The 26,851-nt window shown below is 41.0% G+C and overlaps 1 protein-coding gene across 5 annotated transcripts in view; it reads right to left on the bottom strand.

The window, feature by feature from the left end:
* dstyk (dual serine/threonine and tyrosine protein kinase) overlaps positions 1-26,851 on the bottom strand; it is a 136,172-nt gene that overhangs the window by 64,885 nt on the left and 44,436 nt on the right. The gene's annotated exons all lie outside the window — the stretch shown is intronic.

Genomic DNA, 26,851 nt, shown 5'->3' with positions numbered 1-26,851 from the left:
TGCTAATCTCACCTCAATCAAGAGATCGTTATCTCAAACCTGCTCTAGTGACTAGAGAACACACAAATCAAATCAGATAGCTTTGAACAGCTTTCAGGGAAGCCATGCCAGAGATATTGTCTTTTGAATATTGAACAAAGAGCTTAATCTCACCATGCTGGATGCTGGATCTCCCATGGCACTACTCAAAGACAAGTGGCAATGTTTTTCATTTGTCCTGACCAAATTGGACCCACACAACCCAAGAAAAGGATCTGGTCGTTATTATATATTGCTTGTAAGAGCATGGTGTGTATACAAGTGGCTCTCATTTCTTACTGTGCATCCTGTAAATCAGATATCCATAGTAAAGAAAAGTTTGGAAAAATATCAGTTTGTTTTTATTTTCCTTTTCAGGAACAGTATTGTTCTGGCATCTATCAAATGCTTACTAAGCATGTTTATGCAAGTCTTGGCTTGGAAGCACTGAGAACATGTTGCCAGGATTCGGCATGGCTAATAGAAAGCTAGGGGCAGGTACAACCAATAGAGGAGGAATTAGAAGAAAGTGCATATTGTAACGGAGCAGACAGTGGGGTCTAAAACAGGGACACAAGTTTTGCACGGCTAACAACCCAAGATGGCATCTGGGGATTGATGAAGTGAAGGTAATGAGTACAGGGTACAGCTATGGAGAACAGCAGTCTCATTGATCAACATGGAATGGACAAAACTTTGGTTCGTCAGGCAGGCAGTTGAAGAGTTTGATACCAAGACCAGATCAACCCATTACTGAACAAACGACTGTTTATGGCATGAGGCTGTGCTACATGACTGCTGCCTTTGCATACACAACATATAGCTAACTATTGCACTGCATGTTCAGTGCTTTGGGACTGGAGATGCTACGTAAATGCAGCGCTTCTGACAGCCTCACCCATGACTCAATTTCCACCTTTCCCCATGTCAAGATTAAAGTAGAGAATCTGCATTAATACAGCAGCTGCAGAATACAATTAAAACTTCCATAGACCATGCACAGAAGCAGAGCAAGTCAAAAATTAAATGAAAAAGCCTAAAATAAGACATGGTGAAGAAATACTCTACTACCCATCACAGCCTAAAAAAATCATCAGAATATGTCAAAAGGAACAACTGAAACAATTTTACAAAAAAGTTCTGTATCCCAAGCAGAAGAGAGTATTTTATCTCACTCAGTAATATTTAGGAGCCACAGGAAGCAAATTCAAGAGTAATCTCAATTTAGGATTAACCACTGGGTCTCTCATTCTTTGCTGTTATTCCACTGATTATGCATAAGATTTTGACCTGATGTGGGGTGTAGCATGGGAGCATGAGCAGACATCTTTACTATGGTAGGACAATTATTCAATGCAAGAGCAAATTACTGCAGATGCTGGAATCTAATGAAAACAAAACACTGGAAATCACAGCTCTGATGAACAGTCATCTAGTTTTGAGAAGTTAGCTTGCTCTCTTGGCATGGATGCTGCCTGAAACACCGATTTCCAGTATTGTGTATTCCACCATTCAATGTACGTGGTTCAGATTGGATTTCGCAAATTTGGTCGTGCCACTTGGTGAAATGAGGAAACAGCTGCCTATTGTTAGTTATTTTGAGCATCACGTTTGCAATGTACTGTGGCACGAATGAGCAGGGAGAACCCACAAAAGGGGAACAAAGAATTAGGATCTCAGAAGCTCTGATTTCTCGACACCCAACTTTCTCCTTCACTCACGACAGCTCAGACTCTTGCTTGACTTGAAATATCTTCTGGCCAAAAACAGTATTCTTCCCATAATGGACAGAGAACTCAAGTGCCAACTGGGTGACTGTGGCTTGCTGAGTGGATATATTTAAAACCTACTGACAGAATGTCAAAGCCACTGGCAAAGGAGGTGATGGCATAGTGGTAATGTAATCCAGAGCCACATGTTGATGTTCTGAGGACATGGCTGAAAATGTGTTGCTGGAAAAGCGCAGCAGGTCAGGCAGCATCCAAGGAGCAGGAGAATTGACGTTTCGGGCACGAGCCCTTCAGGAATGAGGACATGGGTTTTGAATCCCACAGGAGATGGCAAAATGTGAATTCAACAAAAATTTTGAATACATGAGCTAGCCTATGGCAAAAATGTAACAGTCAATAAACATAAAAGCCTTCCTCGTTCAAGATTTGGAGATGCCAGTGTTGGACTGGGGTGTACAAAGTTAAAAATCACACAACACCAGGTTATAGTCCAACAGGTTTAATTGTAAGCACTAGCTTTCAGAGCGGTGCTCCTTCATCAGGTGATTGTGGAGGGCTCGATCGTAACAGAATTTATAGCAAAAATTTGCAGTGTGATGTAACTGAAATTATACATTGAAAGATTGATTGTCTGTTAAGCCTTTCATCTGTTAGAATACAGTGATAGTTTCACTTCTTTCATGTGTAAATCACAAAACCCTTTTTTTTTAAAAAGTTGCATTCTCGGGTTAGCTGTTAACAATGGTGATAGCTAGACAATATGATGAAGGTGTTAGCCCCCTGTGTTCTCTGTCTATGACCTGATGTTTAGATTGATTCTAATCTAAGAAGAGAGATAACAAATTCATGCAGTTTTTGAGCAAAGTGCAATGTAACTCTGCAAGTACAAATTCACCCCACAAAATATATGCGTGCATGTGAGTCTTTGTCTCTGTGTATATGTGTGCGCGTTGTGGTGGGGGCGAGAACGCATCTGTGTGTGTAGTGCAATGGTGATCACCTGTAATGTGACATGAACCCAAGGTCCCGGTTGAGGCCCTCCCTATGGGTGCCGAACTTAGCTATCAGCCTCTGCTCGGCCACTTTCCTCTGCTGCCTGTCCCGAAGTCCACCTTGGAGGATGGTCACCCGAAGGTCGGAGGCTGAATGTCCTGAAGTGGTCCACACACACACACACACACACACACACAGTGGTGAATTTTTTTGGTACTTTCAGAGTTACATTGCACATTGCTCTAAAACCACATACATTCATGTAGAACTCTGAGCTCAAAAACTGCATGAATTTATGTAAAACTGTTATCTCACTTTTTAGATTGGAATCAATCTAAACATCAGGTCATAGAGAACACAGGGGGCTAACACCTTCAACATATTGTCTAGCTATCACCATTGTTAACAGCTAACCCGAGAATGCAACTTTTTAAAAAAAGGTTTTGTGATTTACACATGAAAGAAGTAAACTATCACTGTATTCTAACAGATGAAAGGCTTAACAGACAATCAATTTTTCAATGTATAATTTCAGTTATATCACACAGCAAATTTTTGCTATAAATTCTGTGTTACAATCAAGCCCTCCACAACCACGTGATGAAGGATCGCCACTCCGAAAGCTAGTGTGCTTCCAATTAAACCTGTTGGACTATAATCTGGTTGTTGTGAGATTTTTAACTTCCCAGTTCAATGTCTTTTGGGGAAAGAAATCTGCTATTCTTGCCTGGTCTGGCCGACATGGAACTATAGGCCCAATGCCACGTGGTGGACTCTTAACTGCCTTCAAAATAATTAGCAATCAATGATAAATGCTGGCCAAGCTAACAATGTCCAAATGGTAGAAACAAATAATCAACAAGGCCAGCATTTGTCAGTGCTTAAGAAGGGTGGATTATGGTAAGAAATGATCTGATCAGGGTTGATGTTTATACGCAAAAATGGATGCGTCCAAGCTTGATCCTGAAGCTGATCAGTGAATTAAATGCCTCAGGCACTATTAATGGGGTTGATGACAAAGCCAATCTTCAATTGTGTGGAATGGTTGGAAGCACTATGCCATGCTGACCAATAAAGATAGACTTGTGGTAGATAGTCGTAAAAACCTCCCTGCCCATTTCTCAACTAGGTTATCGTGGAAACAGAGCCCTTTTGACTCTCCACTTCAGAAGTAAATTTGGATGCACGATAGAGCCCATTAACACTTTTGAGGAAGCTCCTCAGTGTGGCTGCTGACCAGAGTCAGCCTTCCTTTGTTTAATCTTTAAGCAAAAACTGTCATTAGGTAACAGAAATACTCTCCATGACATTGCCTCCATCAAAGGATACTTGCCAATGTATCAGCACTTTTATGTATAGAAATTTTGCTTTGCTCTTGAGCTTTTTAAAATTGCCCTGATGAGTGCAAGATGAAAAGCTTCAACATAAATCTTTTTTTTCAGCAATACTCCAGTTCTGTACTCCAGAACAATTCTAAGCTAGAATTCCTTACTTGTTCGGCATCTATTCTTTTTAACACATTAGTATCAACTGTATCACCATCATTGGTCATCAGTTACACATTAGACAAAATTATTCCAGAGTTAACCGGAACTTAAAAAGATTTCACACTTGTTTCTGCTTGGTATTTCAAGTGTTTCTTTGTTGATCCCGGATTAAGGGCTTTTGTCCGAAATGTTGATTTTCCTGCTCCTCAGATGCTGCCTGACCTGCTATGCTTGTCCAGCACCACTCTAATCTTGATTGCGATCTCCAGCATCTGCAGTCCTCACTTTTGCCTAAACCTCAGGTGACCATATCTTGAAGCTTGTGAAGTGTGGTGACAAGTCAATGTGGCTCTCTCTGATCTATGTTTGCTCCTCTCTGTATTCAAAGTACTGTGGACTCCCAATGTCTTGAGAGAGAGAAAAATTTTAAATGCCTCCACTATTGCCTGGTGAACTTTCAGTTACCAAGCCAAGTTCAGAAATCTTCCCATTAAACTTCTCTACTTCTTTCTCCATGACATTCCTTCTTCGTGGACTGAATGTTTGGTTACCTCAGTGTCAAAATTTTATTAGATAATGTTGCTGAACAGTAACTTACCAAATTTCATGACATGTGATTGTTCTATTAAAAACTTACATTGATAAACATTATGCACAAATCACTGCACTGCAAACCTCTCACTGCAGTTTAAACTCGAATAAACAAAGCAATGGTGACAAAGTATTTTTGCTCTAGCAAGAGAAAACATTGTGCTACTGGAGACCATAATCACAAAGGACTCTAGTAAAAATCCTGAAACTGTAACCACCAAACTGTAATCAAAGGAAAAACTCTCATTTGAAAAGATTGCTCTCAAGAGACTAAGTTTTTTTCCAGGACGGAATATATTTAAGAAACCCACATCAATTGAAGAAAACATTGAAAAGGTAATGAAATTTAAATCTTCCAGGGATTGCTTCAGATGGTGGTTAAGATGATGGGGAAATTAGTATAAAAAGTTTTAAACTGAATTATTTTATTTAGGCCAATTAATACTTGAACTATATACTGGAAAACAGAAAAAGTTTACATTGTGCAGAATTTTCATCTGGGATGATTTGTGCACAAAAGGAACGATTTTCAACAGGGAGAATCTCTGTTCCTGGATTTCAACAACTCCAAGACAATTGTTAACTTAATTTCTTCCATTCAAATCTCAACAGGTTTGTTTGAATAATTATAAAATGGCAACGATTTTGTAGAAACATTACTGAAATAATTCTCTGAACCATGATGTCTTTGACAAGATTGAGTCTCGACTGCACAAACACTTGTGCTGCAGGAGTTAGTACCTTGCTGGGCGAATAATGCTGAGCAGCCCAAATAAGCAGAAACAAATCATACAATGAACATTAAGTACACCTCTTGATCACATTTCAATTGTTATACAGTTTGTTTTTCTGGAGCAGACCTTCCCACACCTGTTTCAATCACAGTAATTAAACATTTAGTGACTGTTGTAAAGCAAATTCCAAAAAAACACTGCTGTTATGACCAAGTACTAAGTTTCAGGTATTGATGGAAGGATTAACTATTACGAGATCAGAACTTATTTCTTGGTTACCTTTGAGTAACAAATTGCTGTTTTATATCTTGCATGCCGTCAGTGTAATGTCTTTTTTGAAAGACGACATGTCAGGCAGCACTAGGCACTCACGACCACACTGAGCCTCAAGAATGGGGTGTCACGTTTCATTGCACGACCTTCTGACTGAGACATAACTCCTGATGTACAGTAGACTATGTTTTGTACAACCTACATATGCCATAGTGCAAGCGTAATTAGTTACAAAATTACCTGATTCATTCCCCAAACTCAACCAATTTGAATATAAATTTCTCCAAAACCTTTCATCCTCAGTGTCAGCCTAAATGACAAGCTTAAATCTACTGAATGGGACTTGGCATTAAACCTCTGCGCTCACATGAGAATGCTACCACTGAGCAAGTCAGTTATGGAACCAGGGACCCCAATATTTGGTATATGTCAATGCCATACCATGAGACATTTACATATTTACCAGTGTTCCTCTGTGGATGCAACACAGCCAACTGCAGCAGCACAACATCCTCACTGCAATACCAATACTCCGATTTCCCACAACACAATTTAACAATGTGAGAAACGTCATTCATCTAGACATGCTACACAATCCATCTGTCATAAGACGAGATTCCCTACAGCATGGAAACAGGCCATTTGGCCCAACAGGTCCACACCGATCCTCCGAAGAGTAATCCATTTCCTTCTGACTAATGCACCTAACACTATGGGCAATACAGCATGGCCAATCCACCTGACCTGGACTTTTTGGATTATGGGAGGAAACCGGAGCACACTGAGGAAACCCACGCAGACACGGGGATAATGTGCCAACTCCACACAGTGTCACCCAAGGTTGAAATCAAACCTGGGTCCTGGCTCTGAGGCTGCAGTGCTAATCACTGAGCCACTGTAACTTCACCTCAGATCCAAATTGCTGACTCACTTGCAAACTCTTTCCATCTACTTTTAATAGAAGTTAAAAGTAAATAAATATTCTTGCAGGAGTAATGGTAATTATGTAAAAACACTCATTAAATTGTAGCCAATTTTCACTGGACATGCACATTTAGAATTTCCAAGCTGTCTATTTATGCAACTTCACAGTCAGAGGTGAGACACACTATCAGATCAAACCGAATTTAAACTCAGGTCTCTGGAGTGAAAGGTGAATGTTTAACTACATACCACAAGATAATTTCAGTGTAGAGCGGGCAAAGACTTTTCCTGCATGCTAATTTCAGAGTTTGAAACTATAAATTAGGCAAAAATGAATATGATGTAGAAGGGACAACAGCAAACATGAAAACTAGGCCCTAAATGTCAATTAGTGAAATTGAAGTTCTTGCAGGCCTCACCAACATATGTCAAGTTACTAACTCAAATATTAAACAAAATGCACAATATGTTGCAGTTCTCAACTGCTGGCGATGAAATGTTCAGACTGCTTATGACGCCTGCCAGGGCTGAAATTAAAATCATGCTGCAAAAAAGAAAATTGAAGAATCCAAAAAATTAATTTAAAAAGAACTATTAAAAGCTTAGCTAATTTGCACATGGCTTTTCCTGTTAAACATCAACAGTAATGAATGACTCCAGTCTAATCCGTGCCCACAATAGAGTCAGTCTCCGGCATCCCCAAGATACTACAGAGCAAGCCTGAAATGGAACTCAAGCAGCCAGGACTACATAAGAACTGAATTCTTCAAAGCTGAAGGAGTAACCCAAGCAACTGATGAATTGGAACACGAGGCTTGGTTTAGTTAGTTAAGGAGGAACCAGTTCATCTATTCAGGGCAGGATGGTCTACAGTCTAAAGCTAGTGGAACCCTGATTGGAATTTCAGTTGGAGCACTGGACGTTTCCAGTCCTGCTCAATTTAAAAGGGCGGGGCGGGGGGGGGGGGGGCACGGCATGGGAGCATGAGCAAGAATTTATCTCCTGGGACTCATGCTCACTTCCCATTTACTTACTTATGGAAGATGGCACAAATACAAAAAAAAAGAGAGATTCTGTTGAATTGTGCCATCCCTCTTTATAGACAAGCAACCCCCGGACCTCAGGCCAGGTGAGCACATGAACTGCCATCTGGGTGAACAATCAAGGAATCACCTGTATCCAGGTTTTGAGCACAACAGAGAGTTCACTCTTTCATAAAATCACAAGACAAATAGATCTGCAAAAGCGTCACTAGAACATCTTTGCTGAAGTATGTTCCGTCTCACTCCAAAAACACAGACAAGGATTTTCATCAGTCCCGCACCAACATATAGTCCATTTCAAATAGTGATCATTCCATGTGAAAACAGAAGTCCAATCCCTGTCCGGTAAAAAGTTACTTTGACTCCTCAAAACGTGTATCCTTTTCATACTCCCACTATTTACTCAATATTTTAGATTTACCTCTTCTATTTGTGACACTCCTGGTTATCTTTGACCATCACTGTCCATCTGCATAACTATGCAATCAGGACCTTATAACTGCATGATTCACACCTATTGTGTACAAGACATGTCCAATTTGATAACTGCAATTTAGAAAATGGACAGCTGCAGATCCACACTCCTGGAATCAGTAAGGTTTTGTACTTTCAGCTAGTCTAGCATCAGTTTCCACAATGTTGCTCTCAGTATCATTGAAAACTGAGTTCAGTGGGAGTCAGAGCCCTGTCGAGGGCCGACAGGTGTTTGCAGGCCCAGTTTCTGTGAGGAGAACTGCCAAAAAATCAACTTTTTACGGAACAGGGATTGGACTTCTGTTTTCACATGGAATGATCACTATTTGAAATGGACTATACGTTGGCGCGGGACTGATGAAAATCCTTGTCTGTGTTTTTGGAGTGAGGCTGCTTGGCAGAACTCCGGAGGTACCTGTCTAGAGAAGGAGTTTGCACAGAGAAAAACATGGATGCCGACCAACAGAGCAAGCCTCCAGAGGAAGATATAAAGAGAAGATTCGACTGCTGGCTGGTTTTGAAATTTGAATTTTTCAGGAAATCTGAAATCGGGAGTTTAGCGGACTAGAATTCTGGAAGGGAAGTAAAAGATTGGTTACAGGAAGGAGTTGTAAACAGTTTTTCATTAATTATTTCTTAAAGTATAACAGAAAGTAAAAATTATGAACTTTATCCTAAATATGAATAAGAGAATGACTAGAGTAAGATTATCAAAGATAGCAGTGGGAGGTGGTGCGTGGAACCGGAGGACATAGAAGAAGCACTTCATGAATAATTTCCGCCAGTATTCACATTGGAAGAGGGCAATGTTATTGAGAATACAGAGATACAAGCTACTAGATTAGATGGGACTGCAGTTGACAAAGAGGTGGTTTTAGCAAATTTGGAAGATCTGAAAATAGCAAAGACCCTGGGCTGGATGGGATTTATCCTTGGATTCTCTGGGAAGCCAGGGGGGAGATTGCAGAGCCTTTGGTTTTGATCTTTATGTCATCATTGTCGACAGGAGTAGTGCCAGGAGACTGAAGGATAGCAAACGTCGTTCCCTTGTTTAACAACGGTAGTCGGGACAACCCTGGTATTTACAGGCCAGTGAGCCTTACTTCGGTTGCGGGTAAGTGTTGGAAAGGGTTATAAGAGATAGGATTTATCATCTGGAAAGGAATAATTTGTTAGGGATAGTCAACACGATTTTGTTCAGGGTAGGTCATGCCTCACTAACCTTATTGAGTTCTTTGAGATGGTGACAAAACAGGTGGATGAAGGTAAAGCGGTTGATGTGGTGTAACTGGATTTCAGTAAGGTATTTGATAAGGTTCTACACAGTAGGCTATTGCACAAAATACGGAGTTTCGGGGTTGAAGGTGACTTAGCAGTTTGGATCAGAAATTGGCTAGCTCAAAGACGACAAGAGGGTGGTGGTTGATGGGAAAATGTTCATTCTGGAGCTCAGTTACCAGTGGTGTGCCGCAAGGATCTGTTTTGGGGCCATTACTGTTTGTCATTTTTATAAATGATCTGAAGCTGGGTATAGAAGGATGGGTTAGTAAATTTGCAGATGACACTAAGGCAGGCAGAGTTGTGGATAGTGCTGAAGGATGTTGGAGGTTACAGAGGGACATAGACAAGATGCAGAGCTGGGCTGAGAAGTGGCAAATGGAGTTTAATGCGGTAAAGTGTGAGGCAGTTTACTTCAGAAGTGACAGGAATGCAGAGTACTGGGCTAATAGTAAAATTCTTGGCAGTGTAGATGAAGAGAGAGATGTGTCCAGGAGCATGAATCCCTAAAAGTTGCCACCTAGGTTGATAGGATTGTTAAAAATGGATATGGTGTGTTGGCATTTATTGATAGGGGAGTGAGTTTTGGAGCCAGAGGGCATGCTTCAGCTATACAAGACACTGGTAAGGCTGCACCTGGACAATTGCGTACAGTTCTGGTCACCACTTTATAGGAAGGACATGGAAGCTTTGGAAAGGGTTCAGAGGCGATTTACTAGGATGTTGCCTGGTTTAGAAGGAAGGTCTTACAAGGAAAGGCTGAGAGAACTGAGGCTGTTTTCGTTGGAGAGAAGGTTGAGAGGTGACTTAATGGCGACATAAGATCATCAGAGGGTTAGATTGCATGGACAGGGAGAGCCTTTTCCCTCAGATGGTGAAGGCTAGCAAGAGGGGACATAGCTTTAAATTGAGGGTGACAGATTTAGGAGAGATATTAGGGGTAGTATCTTTACTCAGTAGTCGAGGTGTGGAATGGCCTGCCTGCAACAGTAATAGACACGCCAATGTTAAGGGCATTTAAATGGGCATTGAACATATGTATGGATAATAATGGAACGGTGTAGGTTAGATGAGCAGACTAATTTCGCAGGTCAGCGCAACATCCATGGCCGAAGGGCCCTGACTGCACTGTAATGTTCTATGTTCTTTCGTTCCTGGCCTTGAATTTTCAGATTACTGCATGGGATAAATCTTCTGTGTTGCTGGTTTAAATTCAGCAGGAGGGTTTACCCAATGTTGTAACACATATGACACACTACCTCCAAGGTTAACAGTCTTGGGTCCACTCCATGCTGACATTTCCACGTGTTTTTAGTGTTCCTTCAAAACACAGATCTTCACAGATACATACTATGGATCAGCCTTTTGGCATTTTAATCTGCATTGTCCCTACTGCTCGAAATGTCTGCTTTATTTCTGAGAACCTCACCTGAGGGAAAGGGATAGTCTTGGGGTATTATTGCTAGACGATTAATCCAGAGACCCAGCTAATGCTCTGGGTTTCTGGGCTCAAACCCTGCCATGGCAGAAGGTGGAACTTGAATTCCGTAAAATATTTGAAATTAGGAGCCTAATCATTACTACACAACCCCCGTCAATTATCAGAAAAAAATCTATCTGGTTCATTAATGCTCTTTAGTGAAGGAGATTTGCTGCTCTCACAGCAGTGTGGTTGATACTGAATTGGTCAAGCAAGCTACTCTATTGCAATAATCACTAAAAAATCTAAATGATCACCTGGCATCTTCAATGATAACTGCAAACACAGGGCTGTCATCCTTACTAGTGGCTACTGCCAAAATTACAGTAGCTCTTTCACAGATTATTCTCGCAACAGCACGACAGTCATATTCCCAGAATAATACCTTTCAGACAGTGACTCAGACAGCACCTCACTGTGCCTGGATGGATCTGCCCCACCGGCAAGCCAGGCTCAGCAGTGATGGCAGCATTGTGGTATACCATCAAGAGGAAGTTGCTCTTGGAGGTCTTAACATTATGTCCAGAGTCAAAGTAATCTCAAGGCACCAGGTTAAACCTGGGCAAGGAAACCACCTGATTACCCATGTACCGTACTCCCTTGGCTGATGATTCCTAAATATATACAAGGATTTCCATCTGTCCCTTTCCAACATGAAGTCCATTTAAAGTATTGACCATTCCATGATCCTGTCCCAAACATGACCTTGACTACTTGAAACATGTATCCTTTTCTTACTCTCATTAGTTAAGATGGCAAGGCCACAGAACATATTCCGGCGAGGAGATTTCAACATCTGCCACCAAGAGTGGCCTGACAGTATCACGATTGATCAAGCTGATCAGGTCCTAAAGAACATAGTGGTTAGATCGAGTCTGGGGCAGATCGTGAGGGAACACAGAAGTAAAAAGATACTTACCTCATCCCTTCCATTCTGCCTGCCACAGATGCATCTGTACAGATAGTATCTGTAAGAGTGACCACTGTAGAGGCTGTGGAGGCAAAGTTTCACCTCCACCTAAACAAAGAATACTTTACATAATTTTGTCTAGCACTATATTAAACTGATCGACTTGAAACAGATCGAGGACCTCAAGACTGGGCATCCATGAGTTATCATGAACCATCAGAAGCAGCAGAATCAAGCCCAACCCATTTGTCGCTGCTTCAATCGCCTTCCTGCCACCTGAAGGTCAAAGTGAGGATGCTCATTGAAACTTGCACAATGTTAAATAGCACTTACAACTCCTCAGATACTAACGAAGTCGATGCATAAATGCTGCAAGACCCTAATAACATTCAGGTTTGGGCTGAAAAGTGACAATAACATAGATGGCTGGACAGGAGGAGGGTCAGTGCATACTCATTTGCAGGGATTCTGTGATTCTCTTCAATGGACTGGACTTGCCAAATAATTATAGTGGTTACAAAGAGTAGGTCAAAGGCTAGGAATCCTGCAGTGGATAACTCTCATCCTGACTCCCAAAAGCCTGGCCAACATCTACAAGGCAGAAGTCACAAATGTGATGGAATATTCCCCACTTGCCTGGATGGGGGCACTCAAGAAGCTCGACACCATGCAGGACAAAGCAGCCTCTTTGATTGGCACTACATGTACAAGCATAAATAAAAGCAAAAAAAGTTGAAAACTCTGGAAATCAGAGACAAAAACAGAATTTGCTGGAGAAACTCAGATCTGGCAACATCTGCAGACAGAAAGCAGAGTTAACACACAAGCATCTACTCCTTAGATCACTGAAACTCAGTAGTACCAGTGTGTAGCATCTACAAGATGCACTGCAGAAATTCACCAAAGCTCCTGAAGACAACACCTTCCAAACCCATGAACACTACCATCCAGCAGTACAAGGGCAACAGATATATGGGAACACCAACACCTCTTAAGTTCCCCTCCAAGTCACTCACCACCCTGAACTGCCAATGTACTGCTGTGCTTTCCCTGTCAATGGGTCAAAATGCTGTGAAACCCCTCCCTAACATTGTGGGTCCATGAGCAATCATAAGCTGCTGCAGTTCAAGTTGGCAGCTAACCCCCACCTTTAAGGGAATGAGACTTCGGCATAAACACAGATAACTATCAATGGCTACATGCCATAAATGGGTCAAAAAAGTTATGTTATTTAAATGTGATATGCCTACTACCTAGCTGAGAGTTGCATTTTCAACTCTTTTGGTTTGACAGTGAGTGTCTAAAGACTTGAAGTTCTGGTTTTCATTATTGGTTATTTCATCATTGCATAGAATATCTGTTTATTTGAAATCTATTGTACTTTACACTCAGCAAATGAACCGCACCGGTCAGTCATCGATTTACTTAAACATGTAAAAACTGCAAGAAACAGATGCTGTAAGTCAACAACAAAAATATAAATTTTTTTCAAAAAGCTCAGCAGGTCTGGCAGACTGTGGAGAGAAATCAGTTACCATTTCAGGTTGAGTGACCCTTCCTCAGATTCACTGATTTCTCAGATGCTGTCAGATCTATTGAGCTTTTCTAGCAATTTCTGTTTTTGTTACTCCAACATATGCTTCAATTAAGACAGATGCTGCTTCTCCAATTCCACTGTTCTCTTAAATCTGGCATAAGCAAATTTAATACAGCATTAATTGGAGTCTTGGTCACATATGGAGCTTTAAAATAGCACCAACTTCAAGGGTATCCAGCTTGGGCTTTTCATTCCACCCTGCCCTTCTCCTTGAAGGACTGTTTGCTACTGAGCACCATTCAACTGGTTCCTAATCTACTGTCAATATTCATATAAACAAAATCTTTTCGGGAGTCGAGACACACCATGTCAAAAGACGTTCGCTCACAGCTTGGTTTTCCTCTCCAAACCAATAGTAGCGATTGAAAGGCTGTTCTTTGGCAGGTGCTTAATTTAGATAGAATGGAGCAAAATCAAATCAATGCACCCTGGTCTCTCATCCCTCTTTTCGAAGATGGATACTACATCGGTCTGTTTCAGATCAACTCATGTGCTTCATAATGTTAAAAATCACAACACCAGGTTATAGTCCAACAGGTTTAATTGGAAGCACACTAGCTTTCGGAGCGACACTCCTTCATCAGGTGATTGTGGAGAGCTCGATCGTAACACAGAATTTCGAGGAAAAATTTGCAGTGTGATGTAACTGAAATTATACATTGAAAAATTGATTGTCTGTTAAGCCTTTCATCTGTTAGAATACAGTGATAGTTACACTTCTTTCCCACGCGTAATAGTGGTATCTGTCAGATTGTGTACATAGATACCACTATTACACGTGGGAACACCTCCCACCGTGTACATGGCAGGTAGTCATGTGTCACAGCCAACATTGTCTATCTTATACGTTGCAGGCAGGGATGCCCGGAGGCACGGTACATTGGGGAAACCGAGCAAAGGCTACGACAACGGATGAATGGGCAACGCACAACAATCAACAGACAGGAGGGTTCCCTCCCAGTTGGGGAACATTTCAGTGGTCCAGGACATTCAGGCTCGGACCTTCGGGTGACCATCCTCCAAGGTGGACTTCGGGACAGGCAGCAGAGGAAAGTGGCCGAGCAGAGGCTGATAGCTAAATTCGGTACCCATAGGGAGGGCCTCAACCGGGGCCTTGGGTTCATGTCACATTACAGGTGATCACCATTGCAACACACACACACACATTGCAACACACACACACACACACACACACACACAGTGGTGAATTTTTTTGGTACTTTCAGAGTTACATTGCACATTGCTCTAAAACCACATACATTCATGTAGAACTCTGAGCTCAAAAACTGCATGAATTTATGTAAAACTGTTATCTCACTTTTTAGATTGGAATCAATCTAAACATCAGGTCATAGAGAACACAGGGGGCTAACACCTTCAACATATTGTCTAGCTATCACCATTGTTAACAGCTAACCAGAGAATGCAACTTTTTAAAAAAAAAGGTTTTGTGATTTACACATGAAAGAAGTGAAACTATCACTGTATTCTAACAGATGAAAGGCTTAACAGACAATCAATCTTTCAATGTATAATTTCAGTTACATCACACTGCAAATTTTTGCTATAAATTCTGTTACGATCGAGCCCTCCACAATCACCTGATGAAGGAGCGTCACTCCGAAAGCTAGTGCTTCCAATTAAACCTGTTGGACTATAACCTGGTGTTGTGTGATTTTTAACTTTGTACACCCCAGTCCAACACCGGCATCTCCGAATCGTGCTTCATAATGTTATTGATCTTTTCTAAATCTCCATTCCAACTGCTCTTTTCCAGTATCTATCCGTAACAATTTGTCTGAGATTGAAGTGCTTCTCTACAGCCCTTTTAATCTGCCCACTATAAACATATTATCTATTCTGGCAGGCCATTCTAATTTGGGAAGAGTGTTGCTCATTGCTCCATCTGAATACTCACAGGGAAGACATCATTCAGAGTAACCCATCTGGTGTCTCAGATTTACATCTGATTAGATTTAACTTGCATATTTTTCAATTATCAGCCCGACTATGGGACTAACATGGATGACCTCTCTCTAAATTAGATGAGCTTCTGGCTTTGAAGTTTTCTGTCTGAATATCTGCAATTACCCTTGCTTATTTCAATATTTTCATACAAATCACTGAACCCTTGACAATAAGTTGCTGAGTCAGCAGGCTACAAAGAAACTGAACAAATGGTCGTGATCTTAGTTTTTCAAGAGTAATTGATTTAAACAGTAGCACACTGACAAAGAAATGTAAACAAATCCACCCAAAATGTGCTATTTCTCCAAATACCCACTGCCAGCCATTATAAATAGTACATTTGGGTAGATTTATTTGAAATCTTAGAAGGGTGTGCAGAATTTACAACAACTTTCGAAAAGTGCTTTTTAAAATGGAGACTCAAATATCCAACAATGAAGTTGCACAGACAGTCAGTTTTTGTGACAAGATCTAGTTTCTCGTCCCTCATTTTATACAATAGCATAAAGATGCCAGGAGCTAGAGCAGAATTGAAGCAGAAGGACTGAGATCTGTTTGACAGGAAAAAGACAGCAACAAAAAAAAAGTGTTTTAGGAAACAAAGGTTCAACAAATAAGGCATCAATCATGACAGAGGCCAGAAAACACAATTAGCACAATGATTTCCATCAAAGGTTAGAAACTGACCAGAAATGTGCAGTAATGTAGTTTTTTTTAAAAACAAACTAAGGTCTCAGGATGTTTCACAGGATTGTGTTCAGCAACTAGACAGGTGACAAAAGGTTTGGACAAAGGTTGATGATGAATCGTCTGAAAAAGGGTGAGGTGCAAAGGCTTTATGAGTTAAGTTCACAATTCAGGGGATACAATGGGTAAAAGAACAGGAGAAAGTCAAAGATGCAGAGTTACTAGTAAATTCAGATTTATGGGAGAACACAGCATTGCAATAGTTCGGTGTTAAAAAGCAAAAGAACAAAATGCATGCGTTTTGGCAACAAATATTTGTGAATTGGAAGTAGGCAGTGCATGTGATGGAGAGATGCTCAGCATAGCCAAATAGGTGATTATAAACAGTCCAAGTTAGCCTGAGGCACTGGTTAGGAGTCAATAACAGAATATGGGACGAGTCCATAACATTGCAGTGAATGAATGGTAACTAAGAGTTTCAACCTATTCCAGACTAGAAAACAAACCAGCAAACTGGCAACTGAGGAAGTGGAGGACTTAAGAGAAGGGGTACAGCTGAGTTTCACCCAGTTTACCAGGTTGTAGCTGTTAGAGAAAAATGGGAGGCTCAGGCATGAACACTAACTTGGTCAGGACTTCAGCAACCAATTCAACTGACATGTTGTTCTCTTCTGTTCCTGCTTACCTGATAAGCAAATCAAGAGATTGAGAAAACTCTACTTGAAGTTTCTCTCAACCAGATCAACTAAACCCAGATCATAACTTTCCTGATGAAAAACGAAATATGCTTCCAGTTCCCGATAATATCTACCCCTCAATTCATGCTTAAGACAGAATATCTGATCATAAATGATTTGGATGTGAGCATAAGAGGTACAGTTAGTAAGTTTGCAGATGACACCAAAATTGGAGGTGTAGTGGACAGTGAAGAGGGTTACCTCAGATTACAACAGGATCTTGATCAGATGGGCCAATAGGCTGAGAAGTGGCAGATGGAGTTTAATCCAGATAAATGCGAGGTGCTGCATTTTGGGAAAGCAAATCTTAGCAGGACTTGTACACTTGAATAGTAAGGTCCTAGGGAGTGTTGCTGAACAAAGAGACCTTGGAGTGCAGGTTCATAGCTCCTTGAAAGTGGAGTCGCAGGTATATAGGATAGTGAAGGTGGTGTTTGGTATGCTTTCCTTTATTGGTCTGAGTAGAGTACAGGAAGTGGGAGGTCATGTTGCGGCTGTCCAGGACATTGGTTAGGCCACTGTTGGAATATTGCATGCAATTCTGGTCTCCTTCCTATCGGAAAGATGTTGTGAAACTTGAAAGGGTTCAGAAAAGACTTACAAAGGTTGTTGCCAGGGTAGGAGGATTTGAGCTATAGGGAGAGGTTGAACAGGCTAGGGCTGTTTTCCCTGGAGTGTCAGAGGCTGAGGGGTGACCTTAAAGAAGTTTATAAAATCATGAGAGGCCTGGTTGGACAAATAGACAAAGTCTTTTCCCTGGCTGGGGGAGTCCAGAACTAGAGGACATAGGCTTAGGGTGAGAGGGGAAGATGTAAGAGACCTAAGGGGCAACTTTTTCCACACACAGGGTAGTGCATGTATGGAATGAGCTGCCAGAGGAAGGGGTAGAGGCTAGTACAATTGCAACATTATATAACATCCAGATGCCTTTTTAAATAGGAAGAGTTGGGAGGGATAAGGGCAGTGTGCTGGCAGGTGGGACTAGATTGGTTTGGGATATCAAGTTGGCATGGACAAGTTGGACCGAAGGGTCTGTTTCTGTGCTGTACATCTCTATGACACTCTCATTCAGTCCTGTCATGTTACTATGGTCAGGCCAGCTACCACATTTCAAACATTATTTCTGCAACACAGTTAGTGTATTCACTTGACTGTGAATGAAAAATCTCCAAGCTATGAAAGTTGAGAGTGTATAAATTCTTGTTCGAATCGAACTATATCTTCTGCACCTTGTGAAATCATGACAAAGAAAGAACTGTATATAGAACCCCACAATAGCAGTAAAACACTAAAGGTTTATGGTGCCTCAAGGGTGATAAGGAATCCAAAAGCAGAAAGGCTGCGAAACAATTGGAATTGATTGAGAGCCAGAAATGGCATCAATAGCAATCCCGGACTGCACATCTTCCAGCAGAATGTTTCAAACTAATGAGAAGCTTGTTGAGGAATTCAGGTTTCTAGAAATAGCTGAAGAATGTCATTCATCACTGAGATGGCAATTGGCAGCAAAACAGCTGGCAGTCTCATGTCCTCAATCAGTATGGTCTACCCCAATATTTTTGGGAGCAAAGCTTTAAGTAAATTTTGTTACTGGACATTGTATAATGCACAAGAACATTCAGGTGAAAAGTCAATAAAGTACATGCTTGGGCCTCAAAACATCCTGAGAAGCCAGACAATTACTTCCAGAGGCAATTTAAAAAGTGTCAACTCTCCACTGTGGTGGAGAAATAAGAATGATAACTTCTGCAGGATGAAGTCTGCAACAATGGTGTTAAGATCCAGGTTAAAACTGCCAAGCTCTTTCCATCTGCCGTCTATAAACAGCCAGGTTTGTTTTTCTGTTTAATACACATCTGTTCTCCTGAAGACACTTGCATTCTTGTGAAAATAGTACCTAACACCACACTAGCCAACTGTGAAATTTAAAGAAATGAGCTATGAAAGTCAGGTTTCATTCTGGAATCTTCCCAATGTTAACTGGGAAGGTGAATGTTTTTAAAAAACACATTGCAGCTCCCTTTGAAGCACAGCAGCACCAACCTGAAAAACTGGACCTGCTTGCGACCAACCCCTGGTAAGTGGTGACAACTTGCTCACATTTTCGTGCCAAGGCAGAACAGGAGCAAAGAAGCAGCAAATTCTGCACTCCGGATCCCACTAACCTGTGGGACATTGTGCCCCACGTGCCCAACGATCTGAAATGAGAGAATTGGCCTGTTCAATTATATTCATCCATTACACAAACTCACCAAGTAGACATCACCCTAGAATAGGTGATAGCCACAACAAGGATTGCTGTCACCAAACATTGAACCATCTCTTCGTATGCAGGTAATGAATTGAAGGTATGGCCCTGACATACTCTACCATTGTCAAAGTACATTAGTGCAGAGTTGATGCAGCAAAGATCTTTTGCATCTATTCTCCACTAACTTTTCAGCATCTCTGCTCTTCCAGACTTTCATCCACCATACATTGACAATGTCTCACTTGATAAACACTTGTAGTCACCTCCAGACTATTTTCCCTCCTTCACATAAGTGGCGCAGAATATTTTAAATACATCTGTGTTAAAACATATCTATATGCATCAGCAGGGTCACAATGAACTTAGATTCACAGTTTGCAACTCAAAACATCACAGCATTTCAGAACTTGAATCTTCCCAATACTCTGCAATATTTGCTTCAGTTAATGCAGCACTTTCTGTGAAAGCTCAGTCCAAAAAACTAACAGCCATGTAACAAATTACTTCCATTTGGCAACACTGTACTGGTGGAGGAAGAAGCATTAAACATCACTAAGAGTTATACAGCACCATTCACAGAGCAAGCATCCCAACATCATGAGCAAAGAGCAGACAATGTGGCTGATGACACGGCTTAAGAGAGGAAATGCAAAAATGTTTGTCCAAGTGTGAAGGGCCAAGGATATAAAATTAGTAAGAACATTCGTCTGCAAATGCACTAGGGTGTGGGCAAGGTGAAGAAACAATACAGCTCGAAATGTCAGGAGGTGGAGGGACAAGTGTTTGAAGCAAACAAAAGTTGGAGCTTGCAAAGAATCTAGAGACTGGTGAGCTAAGTATTTCGAACATGGCTGAACCTTTTGGCAGGTATAAAACAGATCAGACAGAATATATAAAGAAAAACAAACCAAGCATGAAACTCATGAATTCATTCATTTCAACTGGTGAACCAGCAGAGAGAAAGTAACTGATGTCAGAAACAGAGGTGGGGAACTGGGAAGACAGAAAGAAACAAATTTTGTCTTTGACTACATTCCCAACTGATAACTGGGACGGAGGGTGGGTACACTGCCTTAAATTGAAAGCCAAGCGATTTAGCACAAAGTTAGAAAACACTTCACGTCAAATCATTTTATGCAAATAAATTACTTCAAATCAGATTCTGATAAATTTCTGTCACCTCGCAGCATCAGCAGATAAGTAGCTGTGGTAGGTGGACGGAGCTTGGTTACAAATGAGCAGAGATCCAATTGATTGGCAAACAAGCTCAAGAGGCTGAATGGTCTGCTCCTTGGATCAAATTCTGGAAGTTAAATCAAGCAACCTTTGTGACAAAGGTGTATGGACAAAAAATTAACTTAGTTAAATTAAATATGTTGGCAAATCTCGAGACCATACAATGTGACGAGCAGAAGGAGGCCTTGCAGTCATTGTATCTGCTCTGCCATTCAATGAGATCATGGCTGATGTGATCATGCTCAAGTCCATTTTCTTACCTTTTTACTCACAACCATTCTCTTTACTGATTAAAAATCTGTTCATCACAGCCCAGCTTCAGCAACCCTATACACTAAAGAGTTCCACAGTTTCACGACCCTGAAAAAAAATTCTCATCTGTCTTAAATGGTGATCCCTTGCTGAGATTAGACTCACTTGCCTGTGACTCTCCTGCAAGAGACAACAACCTGTCAAGCATCTCCTTTGTCAAACCCTCCTAAAACAAAAATCTGTTTCAAAAAAGTCACGTCTCATTCAACCAACTCTACTTCTTATTAGAAAATCCCTCCATACCCAGGATTAACAGTGAACTTCCTCTGGATGCAAGTGCATCTTTGCTTGGATCAGGAGCTAATCAAAACTGGATAGTATTCCAACTGTACACAAACAAATTCCTTGTAAAGTTAGAGCAAAACCTCCCTCTTTTCATTCTTTGAAATAAAGGTCAATATTTCATTTGTTTTCCCTCATAGGTATTTATCCAATGTTTTTTCAATCCAACAGTTAGTCTCCACCACGCTTGCAAGGAGTGCATTCCAGATTCTCACCAACCAAATATCAAAGTTCTACGTCATTGTTGATTTCAGATTCATATCGCGCAGAAAAGACCCTTTGGCCCATCAAGTCCACACTGGTAGGACTATTGCTTTGGGTGCACTAATTCTAGCTTCTTGCACTTCTACCCTGTTCCTGGAGGTTATGATATTTGAAGTGCTTATCCAAATTTTTTTCAAGGTTGTAAAGTTTCCAGTCTTCACTACAGTGCATTCCAAATTCCTACCACCCACAGTGAAAGTTTTTCTCCAAAACCCTATGAATCACCTGCCCCTTACTCTAAAACCATGCCCTCTCGCAATTGATCGATCAACCAAGGGTTATAGCTGCTCCCTATACATACCTCTCAAATCTTACATACCTCAAATCATGTTTCCCCTCCTCTCTAGCTTTCTCTGTTCTAGAGCAATCCAAGCCCATCTAGACTCCTCTTAAAGCTCAATTTCTCCATCCCAGGCAACATCTTGGTGAAGCACCTCTCCATCCCCTCTCGTGCTGTCACATCCTTTCTGTAATGAGGTGACCAGAACTGTACAGTACTCCAGCTGTGGCCTCTTATTCCCCAAACCTCCAACATTACCTCCCTCATTCTGACTCTATACAGTGACTGATTAAAGCAAAGTGTCCCACATGACTTAACTATCCTATTCACACGCTCTGCCAACTTCAGGAATCTGTGAATAATTATCCCAAGATCCCTCTGAACTACCCAAATATCCTATTTATTAAATGCATTCAAATTTTGTTTCTTCTTGATAAGTACGAGATGATGCACTTCACAAGATTAAATAACATCTGCCACTTGTCTGACCATCTGATCAAACCATTTTTGCTATTAACCACTCTACCAATCTTGGTGACATCTGCAAATTTGCTTAATACTACCCCCATATTTTCATCAATATTATTTATGAATATGACAACCAATAAAAGTCTCATACTAATCCTTGTGGTACACTGCTGGACACTTGACTCCGGTCACCCACGTGCACACAAACAAACAAAGTCTTCTACCACTACCCTGTGTACCCTATTACTAAGCCAGTTTCTGATCCATCTCACCAAGTTTCCCTCAATTCCATGTGCTTTAACTTCAGTCTTCTATGTGGGACTTGTCAAAAGCTTGGTTAAAATCCATATCAACTACACCAACAGAACTTCCTTCATCCACACACTATCACCTGGTCAAAAAACTCGAACAGATTCGTTACCCCTGACTTCCCTCTGACATAGCCATGCTGGCTATCCCTAATTAACCCAGGCCTTTCCAAGTGGCTATTAATGTACTTGAAACAATTCTGAAGGGGTAGTTGCCCTAACACTGATAAGAGACTCACTGGTCTGTAATTTTCTGGCTCATCTCTACTACCCCTCTTGAAAAAAAATCGAACTACATTAGCCATCCTCGAGCTCTTTCCCCTTGGCCAGAGAGGAATTAAAAATTAATGCCAGAGTCCCTGCAATTTCTTTCCTCTCTTTTCACAGCAGCCTAGGGTGCAATTCATGTGGACCAGGGGACGACTTATGCTTTAAGCCTGACAGAGCCTCCAATGCCTACCCATTTCGTATGGCAAACTGCACAAGTTCTTCACAGGCCCTTGCCCTGAATTCTATACTTCCGGTCTCCTTTTCAGAGTGAAGACCAAAGGGAAGCATTCATTTAATACCCTTCCAATATCCTGCAGCTTCACACATTTCCCCCTTGGTCTCTGAAGGGCCACATACTTTATGAATACATTCAAGGGAAGCGGTTCACAAGGAAAAGTATCTTAGGATTCTCCTTAATCCGGTTGGCAAGTCACTTTGCATGCCCCCTTTTTGCTCTAAATACATTAAGTTCCTTACATTCCTCTACGGCTGTAATAGAATTGCTCCCTTTGGACTTGCTGCAAGCTGTATTCTAACTTACTTAGTCCTGCATTGTCCTGGACAGCAAGGATTCTCCGAACTTCTTACACCTAGGTTTCCCTCCAAAGGATTAATGTTGGACCAGTACACACTCTAGCTTCTTTTTGAATTTCATTCATACCAGAGTTATCCTGCAGTTCTCCAACCTCTGCCCAATAGAACTAGTTTTTGCTTTCTGCATCTCATTACTTTGACCCACTATACCAAATCTCCAATCAATGTTGGACAAGGAGACAACATTCTCCCAGATGCTTTGTCTGTCTTATTTTCACTTGCCTCATCAACTTTGATATTTCGCCTGGCTCACATTAATGATCTGTCATTGACACTTTATCCTTGGCTGCATTTTCAAACTCAGCCTCTTGAACCACCATTCATTCTCAATAAAAATTATACTTATGGGCTGCATAAAGAATATTGGCACTTTATTAACCCAGTTTCTGCATATACACTTTGGAAGACCAGCTAGAGACACAAGAACATTCAGTATGGAAAACAATGATTCTCTCAATGTTGTGGGAGAACTCCAGATACTGCGCAGTGTTTTACATCAACCTGACAACACAACAGGTCCTGAAATGTTCAATGTTTCAGTAGGTGCCAAAACTAATCATTGAGCACCAACAACCTTGCTGCAATAAAGCCAGACATAAGAAAAACAGGTTCAAAAGAAAAAACAAATCTGATTCAACACTTGCTAACAACCTTATGAAACTTTCACTAACTGACAAACATGTTGATGCTTTTTCAGAGGGCTGGGTGATGGGGAAGAGACCATCAGTTGGTGTAGTCAGTCAATAGACAGGCACTAATATGTCCCTCATTTTAAGTTCACAGCCATTGACAGTTATTTAATTCTGACCATGGTTATTGTTTTTGAACAAGTAAATAGATGCCTACTCTAAAACACAGCAGTTTGGTTTTAGTTTTGCACACAACACTTAAAAATTTCCAATAACTACATAAACATTGAGATGTTCAGAGTGGGCTTTTACTGTGTGTTTTAACAAGTTCAGGTTCAGGAACGAAAACAACACAAAACAGAGTTTTGGCTGAAGTCACTTGGCCTTTTCCAAGGGAATTTCACACCAAGTCAGCAGGACTACCTTATGAACAATTAAAGGATTGGAAACATTCTATTTGTGCTGCAATTGGAAGAGAACATGATTTACCCTCTACAAGGATAGTTACTTCAAAACAACAGTCTTTCTGAGAAGTACTCATGGTGCAAAGTTTCATTGGTACCTTGCACTTACCAGGTTTGCAGAGATCAATAATTTCATATCACAATACAGTTGGCCAGTTGTATTTTTTTTGGAAAAACTGATGATTTAAACGTTAATTTCTAACCCCCTCCAACAGATGACCCCTGTGTCCACTGTATATTCATTCTAATAGATCTCAGAGCAAAGTTCCCTTATGGGTCACACACCATTTCCTCGCAAAGTTCAGACACCGATGCCCTGCCTGTGCAAAGTTGGTTGCCCTTAGTCAAGGGACAGCAGTCGGTTCACTATAAAAGTGAACCGACGATGGGAGTGCTCATGGCGAGGTAAATGACAGCAAAAATCTGTTTGCAAGGCGTCTTACAAAATGAGCAGCATGCTGGAGCTCTGTGGGCATGTTTGATGGTTCACAAAGTTCAGCCTGACAGCCTGTACGGAGTGAGGCAGAGCGCGAGGGTGGGTGAAAGAATTTGAACAACCTGATCTCAATGTTATTTGGCACAACGGTTCCAAAAATACACCACCTGCGTTGAACACATGAACAAACAGCACACTAATTGGCACAACTACATGAAGAATGACATAATGCTGCTCATAGCTACCAAAGCAGCACTTTCAATGGAAGCAAAAAAAAGGTGGCTGGAGGTGATCAGAGAAGAAAAAAGAAAACTTGTGTGTTGTTACACTTGTGTACAGTAATGCACCCACTATACATATCTTGCCAATTTCTTTAGGACCTAGAATAGGTAGACAATTATTATTTTTTTAAAACTATGATTAATTCATTTATCTGAAGTTAGTGGCAAATCTCAGGTTGAATCACAACCAAAAATCACCAAGCTCTTACAGTGCAGGTGCTGGACATTTGGCTCATTGTCCCAACACCCACTCTTCAAATCTCTTGCTTTTTTGCCTTAACCTTGTTAAATAATCATCCTATATCCTCTTGAATGCCTCAACTCAACCGGTTTCCACTGCTCTTCCAAGCACTACTTCCATACCCCAACTGCTTGGTGAGAATTTATTTTGCACATCATTTCAAAACTATTCCACTTTGTTCTTATTCCTTGTACAAATGAGATCAGCGTCATGCCATCTACTCTTGAATCCACTCAACTTTGAGAACCCCTCAGATCTCCCAGTAGACTAGCCCCAACTTATTCAATATAACCTCCTAACTAAAGATCATCATCCCTGGAACCATTCTTGGAAACATCTCCTGTATTTATCCAATGCATTCACATCCTTTCTACAACATGGCACCCAGAACGGTGCAGAATATTACAGCCGAGCCCCAACAAGTAGATAAATTCAGCATGACTTTTGTCCTTCCTATCCGTACTAGGAGAGCCAATAATACTGCCCATTTTATTTAAGGCTCTCTATACTTCCATGATTCATGCACAAACATCCAGGTCCTTCTCCTCATGCATCCCCCTTTTTATATTGTAATTCATTGCTCATCCAGCTGACATGCATCACCTCTCACTTCTGTATTTGTGTCTGCATTCATGTCAAACGTTGAGGGGCCAAGACACTGTAGACAGGAATGAACTTCTCCCCTTGGTGGAAGGAACAATAAACAGAGGGGCACAGATTAAAAGGTAAGGGAGAGAAGGTTCAGAGGAGATACAAACTAAACTCTTTCACCCAGAGGTTGGTGGGAATCTGAAACACGCTATCTGTAAGGGTGGTAGATGCAGAAACCCTCAACACACTTCACTGGTATTTAGTTTATACCTAAGCAGCACAAGTGTACAAGGTTATGGGCCAAGGATAAGAAAACAAGATTAGAATATTTAAGTAGTTATTTTGGATCAGTGCAAACTCAATGGGCCAAAGGGTTTTGTGTGCTGTAGACCTCAGTCGACAACTGTGTGAACCTCATCTGCCACTTATCCGCCTACTCCATCAACTTGTCTCTGCTCAGATTTTCACTCTGTCCTCATCTCAGTTGACAATGCTCAGTATTGTATAATCTTAAACTGTTCCTACACATCAAGACCTAGTTTAATATACATCAGAAAAAAGCAAGAATCCTATACAATTCCATGGGGAAACTGCACAACCACCTTCCTCTTGCCCCAAAACTCCTTTGATCATCATGCTATCATTCAGGCAATTTTGTACCTAAATCACTACCTGATCCATTAACTCCTCTCGGTCTTCTAATCTGTTATGTGGCACTATATTATACATTCTGGAAACTCATGTACATCCCATTGATGGCTTTAAATGTCATTAGGACTCTATCACCTCTTCAAAAATATCCCACTTCATTAGTTAAAATATGATTTTCCCTTTAGAAAGTCACAGCACCACTAATTTCCAAAATGGGTTCAATTTCAAAACAATTAAAGGCTTGGATAATGGTGGAACTGATCCTAGTGTTTCAGCTACTCCAACTATATATTTATCAGCACTGTGGATATACATGCATCACATAAATGCCAAACATTCATGAAGGTGACTCACCATAACCTCAAAGGC

Source organism: Chiloscyllium plagiosum, unplaced genomic scaffold (genome assembly GCF_037043375.1).
Source record: "Chiloscyllium plagiosum isolate Xiang-an unplaced genomic scaffold, Cpla_swu_hap1 HiC_scaffold_26, whole genome shotgun sequence".
NCBI lineage: Eukaryota > Metazoa > Chordata > Chondrichthyes > Orectolobiformes > Hemiscylliidae > Chiloscyllium > Chiloscyllium plagiosum.
This window is presented reverse-complemented; position numbering and strand designations above follow the sequence as displayed.